The 25,038-nt window shown below is 37.4% G+C and overlaps 1 protein-coding gene across 8 annotated transcripts in view; it reads right to left on the bottom strand.

Annotated features, from left to right (window-relative positions):
- The window catches only part of ERC1 (ELKS/RAB6-interacting/CAST family member 1), a 282,351-nt gene that overhangs the window by 135,445 nt on the left and 121,868 nt on the right, over positions 1-25,038 (bottom strand). The gene's annotated exons all lie outside the window — the stretch shown is intronic.

Raw genomic sequence — 25,038 nt, forward strand, 5'->3', positions numbered from 1 at the left:
TTCTTTTTACAGAAGCAAGACACAACAAGTAAGAACAAACTGTTTCAGAAAGCGTGCATAATTTCCTTTTCACTTGCATCTATGGACTATTTTTGATGATCCTGGCAGCTACCACTGCCTGCAGAGAAGGGTTTGGCCTTTCAGGGCATTAAGACACATAGAGTATTGAATCTAATTACAGACTCTTTAATCTCAGCCTCCTGACCACAGAGAGCTTGAGTCTAAACTTTTAGTCCAATCAAAACAAAACAGGCTAGCTTTGCTTCCTCAGCCCTTTTCTCCATAATTATATCTCGAGTTTGGATTTTGGAATAAAAGACAGATTCTTTGGTTGCAAGATTTCCCCAAAACATCATGCAAGTAGTAGAGACAGCTCTTTAATTTACTGTTTAGAAAACAGAATGATATACCAGCTTCAGATCGGCTATGCTATCCACACAGACAGGGAAGAATGTCTCTTCTGTATTTCAGAAACACTTTTACAACAGATCACAAACAACCCTTCTTTAATATTTTCTTCAGAACTCATAACAAAAGCATGATCAAGAACATATCTCTTTGTGATATATTTACGTTCAAATTACATGGCATATGACCAGTCAGTGTTTTGAGTTCCTCCAAAAATACACAGGTTCAACTCTGAGCTCTGCCTTTTCCAATGTAAGCCAACCGAGGCTGGGAAAATTGCGAAGACAGCAAATTTTCCTTGGTGCTAAAACAAACTATTAGGGTGAAAAAGTGCTGATGGCCTCTGGAGACCAATACAAAAGGAAAGTCCTTTTCTGATGATGTTAAAAAATTATTGGCATACTTGACTACCCTGTCCAAGAGTTACAGCTGATTTGAGTCAGGATGCTTTTCAAACACAACCAGTATAATTGTTCAGTTATTCTAACCCAGTGCTGCACACTGGCAGTGGGCGCACTGCCCAGTTTGAAAGCAGACTTGCTCAGTAATTAAACAACTTATTGGAAATATTATGTTGGCACCAACTCAGCCTGTACAATACATGGTTCTATCTGTCCAATAAAATAAACACAGAAAGTACAGCTAAGTCAAGGCAGAAAATGAAAATATGTCAGCCCAACACATTCAATTCAATATGAGAAATTTTACTCAACTTTTAAATCAAAATTAGAGGAATTAAGTATTTTTTTATAAACTTGCAAAGCTAGATTCACATATTGGGAAACTGATCTTTATTGCTATAACCTACTAGTTGGATAAGGACAACAATGTTAATAAAGCCACAACCCTCATCAAAATATGTCAGAAATAGGTAATCTCCTGCATGGTCCAAAATGTTTTCAAACAAAATATGTAGTTCCAATAAAAGGAGTAATTATAAGGATATGGGTTATTGACAACCCCCTTCTCATATCTGAACCAAAATAAATTACATTCTAATATATTAGGTAGATGTTTTGAGACAAAGAGAAGCTTTACTGAAGTTAAAAGATGGAAGTCTGGAAATTACCTAGTGCTTGTAATACTAAGATCAATCTTCATAGAACCTTCTACTAGACCAGGTGGCTCCATTCAACGTGGCTTTGAATCATGTGCAAGACACAACTATCCCTCCATATCCTTGATGTCAAAAAGGAACAAAAGTTGGGCCATAAACCTTTGAAATGATACAGTTATCTGTGGCATTAACTAAAATTTCCACAACTGTTTAATTCTGTAAAACTGAGAAGGTCACATGAAACTCCAAATCTATAAAACCAAAAAGACCTAGAGTCACTTGATACATAAAAACACATCTCATCTCAATGTCTGTGGTACCAAATGAAAATTCTCACTTTTACACAACCACGTGCAGATAATCGTAAAAGCTTCAGCAACTACAACTCCACAGACCTTTAATGTTTGCACCATGAAAGTTCTGTGGAACTCTGAAGACGTCATACTGTGGTTCAGTAAAGAATGCTCTTCCTTCTCTGCCAGATAACTTTCAGTTTTCAAAGCCAGTCAGAAAATCATCTTTTATATATGCAAATAATCTTTAAAAATATTTAGATACATGCTCATATTTTTAATATCAAGAGACCTCAAAAGCTTGCTTAATATTCACTGCTCAGTAAGACATTCACTGCTCAGTAAGACATTCACTGCTCAGTAAGACACTCACTCACAGTTCTGTTGCTATTTTAAACACTGCAATACTACTGATTGTTACAGAACAATTTCATCTTCACACCACCACTGCACAATGTGTGCAGAATTGGACCACATACTGAACTGGAACAATAAAATAAAATACAGTATGTGTCTTAAGTGAGCATGCTGCAACTGAAACATTTTATGAGGAGACAGTCAAGAGGAAAAGTTTTCATAATATATCTGCATGAGGAAGCTAATTAGGAAGGAAGAAACAGAAAGAAAGGAACAAGCTCTGCAACTCCCTCCCTCCTCAGCTTCATTTTGTAAGCTTAATGTTCTTAAAACTCTCTTGAATGCAACTGCACATATATAGAGCACACATCCCTATCAAAGGAGCACTGAAGTTTTAAAGAAATCCTTAATCTCTAAGAGAATTTTTATTGAAACTGAAAAAACCTGCACAAGATTAAAGATAGTAAAAAAAGAATGAATTATGAACAATGATGGCAAAAGCTTAGAGGTTTATGAATGTTTTCTAGAAGCACTACTGTTTGCACATATAGCAACTGACCAAACACCAATTTGCCATGTGCATATGGGATTCTCATCATAAAATAAAGAGCTAATGAACTTCCGAGAGATACAGTGCATTAAACATTACCATAAGCACACATTCCTACACAAACATCTTTGCAAGATGGGACTACAAAGAGAGAAAGAATTCTGCTGATACTAATAAAAGCTGGAGAGCCAGTTCACGTTCAGTGAGATAAAGCTTTAAATAAGAGACCAACTGGAACCAGCAGAAACAACAAAACTAACAAAAGAAAAAGCACCTCATCCCAGAAGATGTTTATTCTCACCGTCACCTCAAATCAAATAATAAAAAATGTTATAGTCATATATAAAAGAAGAAAAATCTAATGAGAATGTTTATGTTGAATTACAGTGAAGAATCCCACTCATTTTGGAAATAACGATTTCCTTTGCACTTTTAATAGCAATTTTAAGATAACCATCTTTTTTTGAGGCCCAGCTCCTAAAATATTTTGCCCTCAAAAGTGAAAACTCTCTTCCATTATTTCGAACTTTTCTCCATTTCACGGTGTCACATCAAGTACTGTTACAGTGGAATATATTAGATAAAAGGAAGTAGAATCAAATTCAGGCTTCCAATTTAAAAATATAAACCCCAAAGTTTTTCAACTAAAGACAGGCCAAGATTTTCAGAATTAATCATTTCACATCCTTTGATTTTGGGTGCCCAATTTAAGCCATGTACCTGATGAAAAAATCCCCTAAGACTTCCTAATCAGGAGACTGAAACTAGCTGTTAATATCTATGGCTTTACTCTTTCTTTAATGAAACAAAGCTGCATGACTTTAAAAAAGCCACACCTTTCCACTTCTCTGTGAAATTGTTGAATTTCCAGTGCTGAAATATAGCCCAACATCATGGGGAGACTAAAGTCAAACAATCACAATAAGCAATAAAAAATTTCAAACTAGAAGATTTCACATTTTAAAATTATTTCAAAACAGGAAGACAAATAGAAACAATAGAAGACCAGTGGACCATCAGGCATTCCTGAAAAGCAGCAAGTCACTTTGCTACCCATCAGTCTTTGGGAAGATTTTTCCTCCCTCAGAAGACCAATTGCTACATAGCAGTTTTATTTATTAAGGCTTTTATGAATTTTTTTTTTCTGTACTAATGTCAATACTTTTTTTCATTTTGACACTAATCTCATTATCTGTTACTGTAATGCACATCAGCATACATACAGCTGCTAATTCTCTCCTCGTATGGATTTTCATGCTACACATTAATGTAATGCAAGCTATTATCTGCATCTGGTTATCTTTTCTGACAGAATTTCAGGCGTTATTCCTGTAAAACAGAAGTTGCTAAAATGTTAACTGAAAATATGAATAAGTTAATTTGAATTTTGATATTATATTTTAACGTACTTTTCCTTCACATTTACGTGGCTAACACACAACAGTGTTTTTAGAATAATCCAGGTTAAGTAAACATTTAGAATACTTTTGAACCACCACAAAAGCTTCCCTGCAATATAAAGTACACACACCTGCTGTATTTCACACAATGAATCACACACTAGGAACAAACATGCAGATCTTGTACAGTGCTACAGAAACAGCCTGCTTTACTCATCTGACTCAGGCACTCAGAAATATTTCTGTGTGTCTGTCAGCCATGTCAGAAGGATTGCTGAGCTCAAGCCTTCATTGCTGTAGCATTACCACCACCCACAGGACACTCCACTGTTGCTGCAGCTACTAATCCTGATGGACAGATGAACTTCTGATGTGTTAAAGAACACTTTGCTCCTCAACATGAGTTAAACTGGTAAAATAGTCAACATGACTGAAAAAACCTGCATGGAAAACTGGACGCAACGAACTAATATTTTGCTTAGTTTGGAATTGCCAATGTACCTTGTGTTATGAAATACTAGATTCTACAGTGTATAGTATAGAATTATAGAATATTTCAAGCTGGCAGGGACCCATTAAGATCATTGAGTCCAACTCCCTGCTTGTTGCAGGACTACCTAAAACTAAACCATATGACTGAGAGTATTGTCCAGACACGCCTTCAACTCTGTCAGGCTTGGAGCTGCGACCACTTCTCTGCTCCAGTGCCCTCATGGGGAGGAGCCTGTTCCTAATGTCCAACCTGAACTTGCTCTGATGCAACTTCATTCCTTTTCCTCGCATCCTATCACTGGTCCCCAGAGACAGATCAGCACCTACCCTCCACTGCCCTCCTTGAGGATGGTGCTATCATTGCCTAAGATATCCAAGCATTTTTTAGTCCTGAGAGACACAGAGAAGTGTCCAGCTTATGACATTTACCCCAAAATTTCCTTCATCACTTCTTTATTTTTAAGGTCTGCCCCCACAAAATATTTTAGCTGGCCATATCCTTAACCATAACATCTGAATTTAAAAGATCATGAATACAGTGACATAGCTGTGTTGTCTGGGGTTGCTTTGCTTGGGGTTTTTTTGTAGTTCTGGTACACAAATCAAAATATTTACATCTGGGGTATATAGCAGAAGGAAAGCGAGGAAAAACTCTTCCCAAAAATGCTACTTTGTTTTGGAAATAAGAAAAAAGCCTGTTCTGAAAGGTTTTGATTTGGCTTTTAGTTGTTCAAAACTCACTTCACCTTAGTTAGGGTTAGTCACTAAAATGGCAGTGTTTGGAAAGCTCAATTGCTTAACCTAAAGAAAAAGAAAGTGATGATAGGAAGATAAATAAGCAATGAAGGAAACAGGACTGACCACATCATACAGCCCCATCACCACAACTGGGTGTGTGATTGACAGTCAAAGGAAAGTTGCCAAAGGTTGAACAGAGTTCTTCATCTAATGCATTCAAAAATTAGGATCAGGGGAATTACACACTGCTGAAGATCTACATGGAATTTAGTATGACTGGGTCGGGAGTTTTTTTAAGAACTGGAAGTGTTATCTGGGCCTTTTCCTTTGCTTTGTTTGGCTGTATGTAGCAGTTCCAGGTTCTCAACTAGTTTGTCACTGCCCTTCAACATTGTAACAAGATCAAAAATGGTGCATTAAATTCCTAACTAAAAGAAACAATAATTGCACTATGCTTCACAAACTTGGTTTAATATTGCCACCTCTGTTGCACATTGCATCCAAGCTAAAACACTAATCACCACACTTAAACTGTTCTTGTTCAACTGCACAGCACTCAACTACCTCTTGTGCCTGTGAAGGTCTCCCAAAACCTCTCATCATTTTGTTACACTGTTCCTTGCTGTTCTGCACCACTTATATGACAAGGTAAGGAATGCCAATGAAAATATTAACAGATCCTGAAAATTTAACTGGGCTGCTGCATGTGAGTCAAATCGTCCCATGGTGGCTTTAAGAGATGGGGGGTGGACTTCATTTCCTGAGGCTAGGAAACTTTGATTTCTAAAAACAAAGCGTGTGTTCAGGTCAGCACTGGAGGAGGCAAAGGGAAGGGAGGCTGTGGGAAACTAGCTTGTCCCAAATTTTAGGAACAGGAGCCCAACAGTGTCTGAATCAAGAGGTGTTAAAGTCAAGACTTCAAGCCGATCTCTACCTCACACGGATCACACTGTCTTTCTTCAGTGGTAAGAATTATTTGCATGGTATCAATGCACATTTCCTGATGCAATCAGCCCATCAGCTAACACATCTCTCCCTGTAGCTAAAACAACACTAAGGTTTTCTTCCAGAAACAGCTGATGGGAAGATAAGAGATAGGGGAGCACACGCCGTATGAATCTAGAAAGTCAGTGTAAGAAAAAAAATGCTATCCAAACCCTCCTATCATTTAGAAACACCTCAGAAAAGAAACACATCACCTGACTCATTAGCAACAGATGAAATTTACCGGTGGCACAAGTTATTAATGCTACATAGAATGTTTCATGAGGGAATAAAAAAAACACCACCAGAAATAACCAGGGTGCTCTCCAATCACAACACAGTAGCCCAGCTACATACAGTGGTGAAGTCAAGTGCTGCTGTCTTGGTATTCTCAAAAAAAAAGTAAGAAAAGAAAAATTTCCTCAACCTACTGGCTAAAATTGAGGGATTATCAGCAGAGATTAAACAAAGTGTCTTTGTTTTAGTGCAACAAGTCCACATCAAATTAAGCAAACTACAGGTTTGCTTTCAGACAGGGCCAAGTACAAGAAGACACTCTAAACACTTCTGGTAAACATCTATAGCACCTCATGTTTTCATTAATATTTTATTACAGTTTTGTAGATAAAATCCTTTTCATCTATTCATCTAGCTAATGTGCAGCTAAATAAAAGACTAATAAAATTAATGTGCAGCTTCCCAACTACTTAAATTCTCAGCACCTATTCCTAGGAAGCAAGTTCTGTGATGAAAATAATGAATACATTACCATAATTTCATAACTGGTGTAAAATTTTAAATCAGACTTCACAGATTAAATATCAAATTAATTATATGTCAGGTTTGATAACTATTTTTGAAAGCTGACAGCAATTGAACTAGAAAAGAAACCTTTAACCTTAAAGCCTTTCAACTTTTAGCTTTTATTGTCGCTAGGAACATTAAAAATACAAACTTCAGGTGAACTCTGAAATAAGCCTGTAACATAGTGGTATGGGTGTTCCTTTGTTAAGAAAAATAGTAATACTTTAAGGCCCTTAATTAAAGCATTCAGTAGTTCAACAAATAAGTTTGTTCCGTTGTATTTTTTTTCCTGCTTTTGTTAATTGAGCAAACAGATGCAAAGCCAAAAATGACATTTATAAAATGGCTGATTAGGCTTTGGTGTGGATTCCTTCCCCTTGCAACATGCTGGGTTAGCTGAATTTGGCCCTAACAGTGTGGGAAGAAGTCCCAAAGGTGCTGTTCTCTTTACCTTTAACTCCAGCTCACAAACCAACTGCCCTGTGAACAGATCACACACAGCCAGCCACTCTCTGCTCAAGAGACCTGCACCATTTGGCTGAAAAAAGCGTTTTCTAAACAGCAATAAAATCTTCCTTATGAATGGCATTTTACTGCGCTTTCAGAGGGTATTTTTGTGATATAAGAGAACACGTCTTTTTTAACTGCAGTCCCACTAGCCAGAAGAGAAAACAATCACAATAGAGCAGTTGTTTTCTTTCAGACGGGCAAGCAATCTTTTAATGCCTTCTAGAACAATACGTGATACAAACAAGAATTAAAACAAAAATCAAATGTAAAAATTAGCCATTGAAACCAAACAAAAAATTAAATATAATGTAAGGAGAAGAAAATTTTAAAAGCAAAGCATTTAAGAGCCATGCTAGAGTAGTTTGAAACATCTATCCGTATGTAAACAAGCTAAGAAAAGTCCTTTCTAAAAATTTGAAGGAATTTGGGATAACAGTTGAACATTATTATTCTGTCACCTTGATAACCATATGTTAAAGAATCAAGATATGTCTCACACATTTAAGCTGACAATTACTGAAAATCCAGTCTTCAGCAAGAAGTATTAAACCAAGCAGTTGCCAAGGACAAAGACAAAAGCACAATGGATGTAGTAACTCAGTGGAAGAGGATTTCTGATAAGAAGATATACATGCACAAGAACATTCAGAGTCTTGCTCTTAGGGAAAGATATAAGGAAGTGATGCTATCAGGACCATTCTGAAATAATGTAAATCTGTCCATTTCAGGGCTAAAAACCTGATGATTTTACGTCACTGAGATGCCCAAATAAAAATCTGATATAATTTATCTTATCTACTTAAAACCAAAATTGTTTTCAAGAAGAATTTTTCTAAAACATTCTCTACACAGATGTGAACTGAAAAGTGTTTACTCTGTTAGCTACAAGGAAGTTGCAGGAAATCTGATCCAAAGCTGGCCATTCCCAGAGACTATATTGGGAAAAGCACCCAAAAGGATGGGGTTGATTGCAAAGCCCTGTTATCACACTCATCAAACTGTACCTTGCTACAGCATCTCCATTACCATGAGAATGAATCTGAGGTGGGAGGGACACGGCTTTATTTTGGAATCCACGGGTGAGACCAACTTCTGGTAGCGAATGCAGACCACAAAGACTCTCAGAACGGCATGTCTGGCATATTTCTTTCGGGTGCTTAGCAAACATTTATTAAGAGATATCTCCTCTTCTGAAATACATTCTGAATCACTGGCTGTGACAGCCCACATCGGGTTAGTACGAAGAGTGCCTACTGAGATGATTAGTTACAGACTTTTGACTGCCTGGCAAATGGGGGACAGCAGCATTATTTGTAATAAATATCCCACCCACAGGGCTGCACAGCCTGTCTGAACAGTGCAGATGGTTTAGTCCCTCCTCCTCTGATACAGCTGTAACTCTGTATTTTCAGTCTGGCACACAGGAGAACGCAGCCAGGAATATTCTGCAAGTTAAGTGAACAACACTGGGGTTCTGGAGAACTCAGTGAGTGTTGAAAAGCAACGTGTATGAGTCTCTCTTCACTGGAGGTTTCTCTAACAGCCCTGGTAAGCCATGGACAAGGTTACTGCCTTATGCATTTGAGGAGGGATTTCTACCATTCCACAGCATGTGGATCTGATACAGAACAAGTATGTCCATGACTATTATGAATACATACTTTAATTTTTAACATATTATGAAGGAACACATTGGAAAAAAAACTTCCAGTGACAAGATGTCCCATGTGTCAGATATCTGAAATATACTCTCACTGATAGCCTCAGAGATCATAAGCTTGGCTAATTAAATTAGCTCTAGTTTGGAATGTGTACTCAGAAAGATAAATTCTTTATCTAGGCAGTTACACTACTCCATTGAACTACTTTTTATTTGGTGACCTTGAGGCAAATGAGGCAAAATTAAGATTTAATTGAGCTGATTTCCCTATCAGGGCCACTGCCTTGATGCAGGATGTCACTGAGACATTTTCTGCCTCCCTTCAGTGAACTGAATTTCCAAGTGATTGAGGAACACTCCTAATCATCAGGAAATATCAGCAAACAACAGCCTTTGCTGTCAAGGAGAATATTACTAACACAAATAGAATATATTTTCTATAAATAATCTATCTTTTTATATGAAGGCATATATTGGACGTTAAGAGACATAAACAGTGTTGAAAATCTAAGTCATATTAATGAGGCTATGGTCAAAACAAGATACAGAAAGACAAGAGGAGCTTTCCAGTCCGGTCCTACTTAGAAATAAAATTTCTCTACCTCTAATTCAAGAAACAACTATTCCAAGATGCAGAAGAAAACACACAGCATAATCTTTCCTCTCTGGAATTTTCAAGAAATCAAATTAAATCCCTTTGAAGGTGGTGTTCAGTTTCTTCGTATTGATTGCTTTCTGCTTGTGCACACTGGTGTAAAGAAATTAACAGTGTACAGACCCTTTAAACTAATTAAAAACTTTTAAAGCCATGCAGCTTTAAATCAAACTCACCATGGCTCAAAATTAGAATTTCCTCGCAGATATTGGCTAACTAGTAAGAGGTATTTACATCTATTAAAAAAAATGATAAAGAGATAAAAACGGACATGGGGAAGATTATACCCATCATGAAAAAGAACTAGGAATTCATACCTGCTCCTGAAATTGGGAATAGTATGTGTTTACCCCTTCTATTTAAACTTTAGAATAATCTTCCAAATGTTTGGCTTTTGTTCACAGTATACAGTTTTTGCCCAAGTTACAATAATGTCTGAAGTTTGAAGCCCTTAAAAATAGAAAGCAGACTCCTTCAGCTGTATTTCAGCTGTCATTTGTTCATGTGATCCAAGCACATTAAGAAAGAACATGGAAATAAGCAGTCAAAGGAAACAACCTGTCAGAAACTGTGCGCCATGCCCCCACTCTCTGAGCACACATCTGCATATTCCATATTTAAATGGAAATCTGTGCTGAAAGCAGGAGATATAAGAAAGGGAAGTAGGCATGCCATGAACTAAGGAGAGAAAACACACAGCTATTTGCATTTCTCTGATAACCTTTGTATAATGCCACTGCATGGTGCCTACAAAAGCTCTCCCTGTTGCTTATGCTGTGGGGAACAGTCCCCTTAATTGGGACATATGATCATGAAATATTTCCTTTAAGAAGAAATGACATTAAATGTTGCAGTTCTATATAAGTGTTCTACTCCAAATACAACAGGAAAATCCATTATTTCCACATTCAAAGTCAGTGGCCACTTTTGCAGTATAAAGTGTCATTTTGCAGTGTCCTAATAAAGTTTTTAGTATCAACTTCATTTAATGCTTTCTCCCATTTTTCTTCCATACAGGACAGCCTTAAAGTAAATGATAAAAAGAAAAAAAAATGAGCAAGAGGAGCAAGTGCTAAAAGAAAAGACAATTCACACTGATTTGAGGTATCAATCCTTTAAAATATGCTGACATCCTCAATAGTGAAAATGTGCTCGCTCTTATGTATTTTACATATATTGCTAGGAGTTAGTAATTAAAAAACCCATTTCTAAGCTGTTTATTACTAAGTGAAATTGCTAACATATTCTGCTGATTGATTTACAAAAGTGAAAAATTACACACTGGAAAGTGAACGTATATATCTATCTAGTAGTTGGTTTTAAGTTAAGAACATTAATGAATTTGGTACAATTACCTGAGAATTCAGGGGCATCCTGCAAAACCAAGAATCCTACCATCAGGAAACTCAGAATACACTTGGTTTTAGAACACTGCAGACTAAAGGAACCAAAGTGAAAATAAATACAGACTATTACAGAGTAAGGCAAGCTTAGGGAAAGATCCAAGGATGAACACAGTATTGGTGCTCCTCAAAGAATGCATGTTCAAAGGTACAGCATACCCACTGAAGTAAGGTAAGAGTCCTTATCCTTACAGATACTGGTAGGGTAAGGTTACATTAGGTCACCTCTCTTTTAGTTCCAAGCATGTGGGACTTCTTTAAACATGGCATGAGCAACTCAGGACACTAAAGAACTTAGGGCTGAGCAATACAGGAGAGGAACTAGTATGAAAGGAGCCTCACTTTTCTGTTGGATTGGCACCTTTTGCTTTCGTTGTCAAGGCTGGCCCTGAGCATTCCATCTTGGCAACTGCTACTTGCTGGCACCTGTAATTTCTAGGATGAAACTAAGGTCTTGTGCATTCACAGGGAGCATTTTGCAACTCAAGTTTGCAATTCTTGCTCACTTTTGGTTTTGTATAAAAAGAATTAAGTTACTTGTAATGGTAAAGTTCATTCCAAAATGCTTTAAGGAAGGATGCTGGAACTGAGTAATTCCAACCCCACTGCCACCCCAGAACTACCAACATGCTTGATCCCAATTTCTATCAAATCTGTTCAGTATTGTAAATAGATACATAGGAATGTTCCCTGTAAAAGCACTTCACATTGAACCGAGTATGCTGGTCACTAAAGGGATAGCAGGCACTTTACCCCATGGAGATGGGAGTTAATTACTCAGCCATGAATAGAAAGTGACAACTGGAAACATTCTGTTCTCTAAGGAAGTAAAAATACCCCATTTCTTTTAATTAAGAAGAATAGCCTATCTGCTGGATGAGCAGGAAATTAAGTAAGTTACTGAGAGCTTGATTAAATCTCTCTGAATTGCCTGGGGTACTTCAAGAAGACTATCTAGAAAAGCGGACATATTCCAGTGTGAAAGGGCCCTCTATTGTTCACAGATGAAGAACATGTTATGCAGAAGAAGGGAATACTTGAAAACACCACCCTGAAATAACAATGAAATGGAAGAGAGCTATAGAAGAGAAAGGGGGAAAAAAGAGCTTCCTAATTTAATTATAGCCTAAAAATGTTAAGCATGTTTTGTATCTTGCAATATCTCTAATAACCTTCTTGGGATTTCATGGATAAGAAATTTTGTTTTCATTTTACAGTAAAGTGATTAAGAATGATTTCAAATTAATCGACTAATAGCAATAGAACTGTTCACTGAATCTATAAACTGTATGACTGTAATAAATATCTATGCTTATCTAAGGTATTTTTCATCCAAAAGATGAGGAATTATTTGCAGAGATGATGCATAGGCCTGTTAGGGAAGCTGGTTTCACAGGAATGAGGACAGCAAATATTAGCTAAGTGGCCAGTGAAGTAATGCTCTCAATTGATCAGTAAAGTAGAAAGGCACATCTGAATCACGATCGAATGCCCTCATCTGAGGCACACCTTGTGTGCAGGTCAGACATGGAACTTGAACTTCACAAGTAACACAAGAACAAAAGGTTCCAGTTCAGGCACTGGCGCAGACTCAACACATGAAGAGTAACTTCCCGGCCAGCTGAAAATCTCACAGCAGAAAAATGCTGTCTCAACAAGTGAGCTGAGAAGAAAATGCAGGGTCAACTATGCTCTATTTTATTTGCCCAGAGCCTGAGCAAGATAAAGGATGTGACAAAAAGGGATGTGAAAACTGCAAATGGAAAATGGTTCTTTCAGCCCCAATGACGAGACATAAGAGCAAACCTGGTAACTACAGAGGCGAAACAGTGAATCCCCTCCCTGTCAGATTAAAGGTCACTGTCCCAGTCTAAGCTCTCACCAGCAAGAAAAGCTTACCGAGAACATACAAACAATTTGTGAAACAGCATTTCCAATTTTATCTTCTCTGATTCTATTAACAGCAATAAAGTTTGAGAGTATCTGTGTTTAGAGATGGGGAAGAAGGGGAGAGCAGTATTAGAAATCATGAAAGAAAAATGTCTGAGTAAACTACTAGACAAAGCTACTAATACCACTCTGACTTATATCACAGTGATACTGTATTCCAGAAAGCAAAAAATTCTTTTCAAAACTGTTTAAAAACTGAGAACACATATAGAAATTTCCAAGAAGTAAAAGTGCAATGGACCCCGCTTCCCCTCTCCCCCCCCAATTTTTCTTCTTTCTTTTCTTACAGCTGTACAGTGCTATGAAATAACAAGACCATTTTTGTTTACCCTGTTTTATCAGGTCACTATTACATAAAAATTCTTACCAAAATCACACAAAAATTGTAGATCTTGTCCAAGAATACATACTAACTTGCCATAGAAAGTTGGAATAATGGAGTAATTTTGTTTGAAGGGATGTCTGAGGGTCACCCGGTTCAACAGCTTGCTCAAAACAAGGCCAAGTTAGAGCAGGTTGCTCCTAGCTTTGTTCAGATGAGTTTTGATTACCTCCAGTGTTGAGGGCCCCTCAGCCTCTCTGGGCAATGTATCAGTACCATCAATTATCTCAATGGGAGTTATATTGAACAAGCAGCAATTTGTGTCTGCTGCCTCTCAACCTTTTACTGAACATGTGTGAGAAGAGTCTGACTCGGTCTTCTCTAGAAATTTTGGAGGTGTATTTCATGTCATCATCCGCACCACTAAAAAGACATTGAACACTGCTGATTCTCCTCTGAGCCAGTCATCTCATCACTGAAGGCAATCAGGTTGGTCAGGCATGATTTGTCCCTGTAAATCCAATACTGGCTGTTCCCTATCACCTTCTTTTCCTTCAGGTTCTTGGAGGTGACTTTGAGGAAAAGTCACCTCAAAAAGCTTCCCAACACATGAAGTTACACTGACTGGCCTGCAAGTCCCCAGATCCTCCTTCTCATCCCTCCTGGAGATGGGCATGATGTTTGGCAGTCAAAGGGAACCTTCCCTGACAGGCAAAGCTTTTGAAGATGATAGAAAGAGTCCTTGCTTTGACATCAGCTGGCTCCCTCAGCAACCTTGTGTTTATCTGAGCCGATTCCATCAACCTGCATATTTCTAATTTGTTTAAATGGCCTGCAGCTTGCTCTAACAATCCTGGGGTAATGCATCACTCCTGCACACTTCACCATTATGTTCAGGGATCTGAAAGAAGTCCTTGAGAGTAAAAGAGCAGGAAAAGCAGCAACTGAGCTGATCCTTTTCAGCAACTTTTTAAAAAGTCCTGCCCAACTGCATTCTCTGTAACTATTGTACTGTTGCTGAGTCCAGGGCTGTTAAAGCTTGTGGTACTGTCACTTAGGGAACTGTTTGCACCAAGACTATTTTACCATAGATATACACATTCACTGCCTGGCTTTTAGAATTTTAACAGAAATAAAAATCTAGCCACTTGGGGGGATAAAATTTTGCACAGAAACTAGCCATTAAAGAGGAAGAATAATCTTCAGATTTTATTCCTTTGACTAAATGTGATGTGACACATATGGGTTAGTCAAAATGTTTAATGTTGCATGAAGTTTGAGTGATCATTCCATTTAATCTTCTGATGATGACATGCTATGTAATTTGTTAACTTTGGGATATAGGAAGACAGAGACGCATCTTAAAATGTCTTCTAAAAATAACATTGTCTTTCGATATTTCAAATAATATGGTAAAACCCCCACCTTTTTGTTATATCTGAAAAAATTGTGAAGGATTTCTCTCTCAGAGCATTTGATTCAAACCTCTTCAAAATTCACAACATACAGTGACACACAAAAATTCTCCCTAGTGCCATGTCACTTGTCTTTCTAATGCTACCTCAGTTCAAAATCCCACGGGAAACCTGCATACTTTGTGACTATATGTGCTGAAAACAAAGAAGTAACACAAAGAGAAGAACGATTCGTTGTTTCACATAGTTAAATTAATTTCAGCAGGTAGTAGGAAATCAATCAGATCATATGAGACTGCAGCAAAGTGAGAATTCTGAGATGATGTACAGCTGGGAATAATTTTGCTTAATTAAGATGTAATTAAATGAGGCAAGAAAAGAGGACTTTTGAAAGAAAAGGTACAGATCCCACTTTGAACAGGGAAAGCTCTGATAATCACTACACCTAAAGCAAATTTGAAAGGCTATGTCAGTGACTTGTTTTAATGAAAACCACAGTTCTATTTTGTGACCTCATCACCACCCAACCCTCATAACCAGGCCTGATGCCTTCATTTCTTCCTTTTCCCACTATCATCTCTAAGACGCCTTAATTCTCCTCACTCACAAGGATCAGACAGTTCTTAAAAGAAGAGTACTTTATAGTGTAAATAATTCCACAAAGCCATTTTTGTTCTAAGTAGAATTACAGGAAACATATATTTAATAGAAAACAACTACTACAGATTGCTATTTTTTGGAGACAGCCAAGGAAATTTAAATGGAAACTTCTTTGAAGACAATGTTTCTGTCTCTGCTAAGCTAAAACCACTGCTGACTCAACACACTTGAAATTTTTATCACTTCCTGACATGGTTAATGACCAACATTGTGGCAGAGTGAAGACCTGGAGTCTTCTGAAGGTATGAAACTGAAGGGCCAGCCACATTTCCAGCGACATTTCTCCTGACCGTGCTGGCACTTTGTCAGTCCTCAGATCCACGGCTTCCTGGAGGTGCAGTACATGAGTCAGTGTGCAAAGGTATTTCCAGCACAGTGAAAAGCCCACAGGTACCACAGACTACGTGCCTGTCACTTAAGTACCCTGCTGTTTTGTTTTGGGTTTTTTTTAAAGAATTATTGAATAGCCCTCTCAGTTTTCTGTACTTGCTGAACTTTTTAAGCAATATTATCTGCTATTTTCTTACAGAAGGATGACATTTTAAACATTTCTTCGGTGGTTAGACATGTTCTGTTTAATATATATTTAGGACTCTGGAAAAAAGACTGAAATAATCCCCTCAGAGTTAGTATTTTGTTTTTACTTTGATTTTATAAGGCTACACTTGAGTTGCTACGCTGACATTTAATTTTACATGGACACTCTTAGCAGACTTTTATCTGGATTCATGCCAACAGCCTGTACTCATCTAATCACCAAGCCACTTTGCTTGTGGAAATAAGGTTTACAGTATTTCATTATTACTTCCTGGAGCATCAAATTCTCTTTGGTATAGCAAAAAATCTAGAAAACTTTCTTTTAAGAACTGGATTACTTGCTTTAAAATATGACAGACAGTACAATTCATTATGCGATCTAAACTAACAGAAAATCTGACAGTAGAAAGCAGAACACTGGAAGACAAGCCTCCTGTGGGATAGCTCCTGTCCAGTTAATCTGCTTGTTACCTAGTTTGAGGCTGGAAATCTGACTTTTACTTTATCAATATAGCTCATTCTTCCCTTGAAAAACATGCAGTTGCTCACTAGAGCACTTGATGTCAGTCTTTTTATCTTTATCTCAACTTTCGTGACACATTCAGAAGAACAGCTTAGAAGAACTGGAGTATATGATTTTACAGTATTTTTTCTAATTTTTTTTCACTGCTGAAGGTAATGACATCAGTATAGTGTTATTTGGCTTGTTACTCTTGAACTCAGCCAGCATTGGGGAGTTCTTTATGTGAAGCTGTCATCAGCAGAGACGCTTAGCAAAAAAACTTCTTATGGAAAACTGCTTTAATCCCCATGCTTTCCAAGACAATTTTATTTACTATGAATCAGCATGACATCCACTCTAGATCCTTAAGACTTCTCAGCAGTAAGTACATGTCACAACAGCAACAGTGATACAGATTACATGGTTCTATTCTGATTCACTGAGTTTGTCAACAGGAGAGAGACGACGAAAGCTTAATGGACAGATCAGAGAATTCAGAGGTACTGCACTGATTACTGTAAGCTAAGCTGTTCTTGATGGGAACAGAAATAATTCAGAGTATTTCTTCCTGTTAGAAGACAGACATACCTAACACATCTTTTACATATTCAGTTCTTTTCCACGAGACACATTTGCTTTGATGTCTGAAAAAATTGCTTTACATCATTCAGAGAAAAATAAAGTTATGCCTCCCATAGTAGCTTCCAAGGTAGAATGTAACTTCACATAACAGCTATTTCTTCATATGTTACAGTCAATGGTAATTAGGCAAACTCTGAAATGCTTAGGAAAGAAACTAGTGTACTTCAACCACTGTAATTTTCCTGTTTGCCCTGAAGAAAATATTTTTATTTTGTTTCTGGCCAGCAGAGATTTTGTAGTTCCAAGAGCAGTCATTCCACCTATTTCCTTACACTCTTGATTTATTTTAACAAATAAATGAAAACCTCAGCAACTAACCATAATAATTTAAACATTTGATAAAAAGTAATACCAAAAAAAAAAGATCAATAAACCAACTAAGAAACTATGAGGACAGAATGGACAATCTCTTTAACATCTTAGCAGAAAACTCTTCCAAGTTCCTAATCCTAACACTTGGTCACCTCGAATCACAGCCATATCTTCTCTAGCCAAATTTTGAAATATGCTCTAAATGTGAGAAATGAAAGTTATGGTTACATTGCTTGTGAAAAGAGAAATTACAGGTCTTAGAAAGACCAGAACCAAACAGCACCCTAAAATTGTTTCCCTCTTATCATTAATTCCAGCATAGGCACAGGTATTGATAAAACCCTACAGCCATATGGATCAAAGTTGAAACAGCTCTGACAGCTGGATTCCATAACATCTAGGACTTTATCAGGCAAAGCCCACCAAGTTCCACTCATGGTGGCAACAGGCAAATACAGACTGCCCCACAGAGTCCTGCTCGTGCAGCAAAAGACAGTGTGGTTATTTCAGAGGAGAATGCTCACAGGGCAGAAAAAGCTTCCGGGCAGTTGTGTTTTTTGGGACCTGAAGGGGGTCATTCAAGGCCAGACCTCCTCTCCCCAGTAATTACAAGTACGCCAGTATGACACACTGAATATGGAAGGTATTGATGGATGACAACAACATGATGAACTTCCAACCTTTTTCCAGTTTGTGGGAGGAAGAAAAACACGCACGCAGGGCCACAAGTGCAATGCCTGTGCCAAACCAAGGTCACGACGCTGACACAATTTAAAGGCGTCAGCAGCATCGCAGCACCGGGGGATTCCAGTCACCACCACATTTTTCAGTGCTAATCATGAACAGCAAAGTCAGATGTTGGTTGATAACTCAGAATTTTAGTCTTTAAGTAGTGGCTTTCTGGGCAAAGACTGCCTGAAACAATTATGATCATTCCCTCTCCAGGAGTCACAGATGCTTTCTACCAAACAGACTTTATCAGCAAAGACTAAAATCCAACATAGTTTCAGAGCTTTCAAAGGCAAATGAGAGTCATTAGATAATGTACTCTTACTTGTATTATTTAGGCCGTAGATGTTTACTCTGAGCTACTCTACTGAAATCCCAAAACCTATGGTTAGCACCTGCTTTTAAAATATGAAAACAGAAAAATGAGCCATGGCTGAAAGACTCAAAAGATACTGTCTCTTGGTAGGCTTTCTTCAGTGGTTTATCACTTTGTGTTTTCAACAAATTCATCCTCCTCCTAATTCACTTATATTTAACCCTCAGTCCTCAGTTCTTTCTGACAGCACAGCACATTCAAACTGCACCAAAAGTAGTTCTGCAACATCACTGTAAGGTTTCAGACACAGATGCAATGATAAAGATCCAGCAGTTAAAGTTTGTATGACTAGTATTTCAAAGGAACTACTTTTGCACTCCACAGCATGTGTATGTATTAGGGAACATGGCTAAGGCCAATCTCTTATCTTCTTAAAGTAACCGATAAAACCAGTAATATTTAAACTGTCTTCCTTCAGCTCCCTGTTCCTGTATTTTTTTCCCTTTAAAAATTTCATTGGTTAGGCTTTCCCCTTCTTCCCAGTGCACAGCAGCATTGATTTACAATGGTTTGATATAAATTCTTTCCTTCTAAACATGCACCCTATTCAACCCATCCTCCCACACAGGCGTAACCAAATCTCTGATCTTTTATTTTGCAGTCATGTAATTTGATGTGCAATCTTCTGTAAGATCTCAAGTTTAGCTGAATGGACAGTTTTATAAACACCCTTTTTAAAGTGAATACTGACCTTGAGGTGAGGCTGAAGGAAGCAGCAAATCCAGGAAGGAGATGCGAAAGAGAAAGAGTTAGAGTTTGTGAAAACAGAGTCCAGAGATAAAGCAGTTCAAGAATAAAGGACAAAACAAGCAGATATAAATCAGGTAATGACACACAGACACACAATCATTCACAAACACAGAGCTGCATGTTTTATAGACATCTAATTAAAAAAAAAAAATAAAAAATAAAAATAAAAAGAAATAAGAGAAAAAGGACCTTTAGATTAGATTACACCATTTCAATTAGAGGCACTTTCTGTAGAGCAAATAGTCTCCAATATGTAACAGTTCTTGGAAAAAGAAAATAAGCCATCTTACAAGAAAACTCCAGATTTACATCACATCATTAGCAAGTACCCTTCTTCCAGAATTCTAATAAGCATTTTGAAAATACAGAGTTTGACTATCTGAGATGAAACCTAATGTCTTCCTTTATGACATCTTCTAGGGGCTTATTTTCTCTCCATGAGCAAGACACTCAATTTTCCTGCAGACGATCCCAACTTGTCTAAACAGACTAAAGAGAAAGGAGAAAAATCCCAAGCATGGAGTAAAGTCCTCAAGACCTGAAGACTTGTCAAAGCTAAAAGCTCATCTGTCTTAATTTTGACACTGAAGTCACCCCTTCCAAAGAGAAACATAAAAAGCAGCTGCCTCTTCTTCCTGCCATATAATTCTCCTGTAGAAGGTGCAATCTAAAAACAATAATGACCAAACAGGTATATTTTTGACAGTTCTCTCCAACATTGTTCAACAACAGAACTGACCAAGACAAAATGCTGGAGTCCCCAGTATAACATGAGGTCCCATAGGTTCATTATTGCTTTTTTTTTTTTTCCAAATGTCTCCAGTATCCTTCATAGGCATCTGCTGTCAATTTCACTGATAACAGCAAGGTAAGTCAACAAGGAACCATAAATACACATCTTTTCAATCTGGTTTTAATTTTGATGATTTTCAGTCAATAGAAGAGAGGCAAAGGAAATGTCCTTCTGTCCAAAGTAGCAATTTGGCTTTTACAACATATGTTGTACTTTTCCCATGGCAAAATTTCACTCTAAAAAGGCAGGATATGGGCTGGATAGAAATATTTCTATAGGATAGGCTAACTGCTATATCCTTTATTATTACTCTTGGTATATGGAGGTATGTAAATGAAATTTGAAGACCCTATTTATGGCATAAATTTTACTATCGACCGTGTAGGGTATTGAATTTGTACAAGCAGCTGTTGTTGGTCTGTAACAGATTAAGTAGTGCAAAGGTACTTTTCTTTGGCTTCTGAACCAACATTCTTCAAATCAAGCTCTTCAAGGACAGCTGTTGTAAAGGCTGTATTATTTGGGGATTTGGGGAGAGATGAGACTTGTAAAATGCCAAATACCACATCTCAGCCTTTGATCTTGAAGTAACTTTAAATGTTCCAAAAGCCTTGGTTAATTCATACAGAAAAATGTGTAAGTAAGAATGCTGACTGAAATCCAAGACTACAAACAAATTTAACAAAAGGGAACAAAAATGTGAAACTAAACACTTGGTTAAATATGGGAATAAGTAAGGTAAGAGGAAAAATTTAGGGCTTCTCATTTCGTGTTTCAGGGATTCTTTGCAATTCCTGGTTGTGTTGTAATGATGTGATATTATTTCTTCAATTTAACAGTGAAAAACATACAGGCTACAACTCAGAACAGCCCAGTAAAATTTAAATGAGCCATGCAGTTCTTCCAACTGCTATTAAAGGTAGCATCTTTTGCTGGCACAGGATGAAGGCAAAACAGTATGCAGAACACTATGCTGAGGTCACTTGCAATTTTGTGTGTGCTACAGAAGTATTATTTAACCAGCTGCATGGGTTTTAAACAGAGAATAATTATTGCTACATCTCCATTTTGTTATGGAATAATTCTTTCTTCCAAAGAAAAATACATTTTGTGTAATTGCTAGCCCCTTTTCCAAGTTTTTATTACAGAGGTACAAAATATTTTTTAGAAGTGTGGATTTTTAGAATAACCATATTTATCCAAACAAAAATAAGGACTATGTCTGAAAGCACACTAAAATTAGAAACACAATCTGTAAGTGTGTTATCACTCAAACTAAAACCAAGGCAGACACCTGAAATTGTCAGCCATTAGGAAGTAAATGGAGATCTACCATGGACTGGAGGTGAAGCCTCAGTTCATGGGCTACATCAGTGAAATTGAACAGAGGAGCACAGCAAGCATCTGCTCCAGGCAGCAGCCCCAAGCAAGCAGGATCAGATACATACCGAGACATGCTCATTACAGAGCAAAATCACAATTTTTAGTTTGCACTCTTTCCCTTCGAGCAAGAACACACACTTGCAGCATTCCTTACAAGATCCAGCAGCAGCGTTCCTGCCCAGCCCCATTAACTGTGTACTCCGATGCAACAGTCACACAGGGAGACAAGACAATTGTAATGCCAACTGGCAGTCTCAGGGAAACCCATTTTCTGCTAAAATACCATCTCGTTAATTTTACAGATAGAGCCGACTTAAATCTGATCACTGGGTGAAGATCAAAAAAAGGAGATGTGAACGCTTAAGCATTGTAATTTAGAAATATCTATTTTGAAAGCTGTTGGATATTCCAGTTACAATTTTTTCCACATGCTTGTATATTATAGGGAGCAGAATAAGCCTGCTACGTTTGTCTCAGATGTACTTAGGATGTAGTTTATGTAACGATTTCCAGTCAACCTTTGAATTCCACTTGTTTGACGGTGAATGATTGTGTATATATATTTATTACTCTGTCATTCCTTCAAAGCAGTCTGACAGGGAACAATAGGCATTTGGTCTTCCTTGTGTCTGTCAAAGCAGAAAGGTTATTTATGTTTACCACTTTTGACATGTTTTCTTGATAAAAAGAATGATGGCTGGTCTTTTCCTTTTTTCTAGATTGGTATTTAGAGGGATAGGGAAGAGATGGAGAGACAGAGACAGAAGGTTTGTGTGTGCATCCATGCACACATGCATGCGTGGATCTAAGAGGACAAACCCAGCCACACATGGCCACAACGGAGCACTAAAATCACTATTTCACTGGCTTACTGGCAGTTACTGTATATTCTTTTTGTTTTTTCTGTACTCCAAGATAATGTCAGGATCTGACACCTTTATTTTCACTGTATTGCTTGTATAAAAGAGAGTTTTTGTGGGATTTTTTACTCCTTTTGCACTAGCTTGTGAGTATGGATACTCTCATAGTGCTCAAAGATATTGACTGAAACAAAGCTACAAAACAGCTTTTGAAGAGATGTAGTAAAGGAAGGTAATGAAACTGATATGCAGACTAGCCTCATTACTTACGTGATGCTCTTTCTCCTCACGTTTATAATTATTTAAATTATATCACAGTTCTTACACTCTACTGATCTATCAGCTGGATGAGAAGATATCTGCTAAATAACATCCATCATTGCTACAATACAAGGCAAATGACAAATCCTATACTCATTACAGGCATAACAGGCATGATAGGGAGAGCTTGAAAACCACCTTGATTTAGTGATAAAAACAAGCAGGACTTCAGCACTAAGGAGAATGTGGCAGGAAAACAAGCCTTCAAAAAAGTTCACAATCAGTGCTTCTTGTTACTGGTATTTCTGTAGTGCAGGGTCCTTCCTGGAGGATCCAACGTCAGATCCTTAGTCTTAGATTAGCAGACAAACCATGCTTTCAGCCCACTGCTGAATGTAACAAAGGAGTTGGTCTGTACTCAGTTCCATGGAAATGAATCACTCCGTTTAACAGTGTCAGTCCTGCCTGCTTGAACACGGACATAATGCCAGGTTTAGGTGGTTCAATGAGGGGATACACAGCGAGCTCATTCAGCCAAAGCCTGCACCAGCCCTGACCTCTCACCATGGACTAATTGGGGTTCTTCAACCTTGTATTTCAGAACAGTTTGTTTCTGCAATATCACAAAGTTTCGGTTTCTCCCAAACACAGGAAGAGGGAAAGAATGGGAAATGAAGGACACCTAAATAAAGAACAAATCGAAAAAGGATATCCCATTATATGAAAAAGGTGAGGATGGATTGAGGAGTCACCATAAAATCACTGTGATGGGGTTTTTATCTGGTGCTCTCTGCAGATGGATTTGCAATTACTGGCAGTGTCTCTGTGTCTCTTTTCTTTCCTTAAATGTAGGTTTCAAAAGCAGTTAGTGAGTCTGAGCATTGATCTTAAGGCACTTTAACAAAGGCTGACTTCTAGAGGGCAGACGCTCTCTGAAAGTCAGCATACTTTCAAATGTCTGAAGTTAAATACCTGTAAGCAAATGTGCCTGCATCTTTCATTCTTATCTCTTTAAAGATGTTATACTGATACGAAATGGTTTTTGTTCTCCCTCTGTGAAACTTGATATGGGACTTCAGGTGTAATGCTGATTTTGTATGAAGATAAAGCAAGACTGAGAAGAAAGAAATTACTTCTTCCTTTCCTAGCTTGGAAATTATGAAAATCTTAATATTCAACAGATCCGTGTGCTCAGAGGTGGAGCTGGACTAATTATCGGCCTGACCACTTCTTTCCATTACAAAACCCTGTCCTCAGTTGCTTGCCAAATATTAAACCATTGTGCTGCTACTTCCCATGACAGGTTCAAACTAACCGGGGGTTTGGGGGGAGAATTCAGCTGTGTCCTTCAAAAAAGGCAGCATTCATGTGGAAAAAATTTGTTCACATATGGTTCAAGATTATATCACTTCACATAAGATGTGAATTAAAATTATAAGGCAATCTTCATCATGGAATAGGCTAAATTTTGAGCGATTTACCTTAGAATCCTAATATTTGCTTAAGGTACAGATTTTTGAGGGAAGTGGAAGAAAAACACAACAACAACAGATTCTGCCTTGTAATAATACCATGCAATCATAAGATAAATATATTTGATTTGCTTTTATGTTTTATGGCAACAAAATGGACTGAAGTATTTTAAAATAATATGTAATTGTTTCAGGTTTTCCAATGCCTGAATCAGAGTTCAATTTTATTTTTGGAGGACTAGAATGAGTTAAGACAATATAGAATTATAGCCATACTATCTCTCAAGGTTAACTTTAATGGTGACGATTATGACTTCATAAACACCTTTCTTTAATTTCTTTAAATTACAACATATCTTTTACTTTAAATTATTTATATGCACTGGTGTGGTCCTTGCTTAGGAATTCTCTAAAAAACTATTTAAAAATTCACAGAAACAACAAACTTAAAAACCAAAGACAATTATTCCAAGATATGAGTAGCAGTTTGAAGTAAGTATTTCAGCTTCAAATTGTTGACTTAAGCTTAGGGCATAATTTACTAGTACAGTTTCCTTTACACTATTCTAGGAAACTGTAAAGTTGATGGAAAATACAGCTAATTTCTCTCTCCGTCTATCCTTCACAGAACACTAACCAAATGTATCTGTCTTAAAGACAGACAAAATAAGGTACTTCATTCTATTGTCCACATTTTTCAGCACTCCTTTGAAATCCCCCAATGTTTTTTAATCTTTTATTTATTGTTGAGAAGAAATATTTA

The sequence above is a fragment of the Aphelocoma coerulescens genome, chromosome 1A (assembly GCF_041296385.1).
Source record: "Aphelocoma coerulescens isolate FSJ_1873_10779 chromosome 1A, UR_Acoe_1.0, whole genome shotgun sequence".
Classification (NCBI taxonomy): Eukaryota; Metazoa; Chordata; class Aves; order Passeriformes; family Corvidae; genus Aphelocoma; species Aphelocoma coerulescens.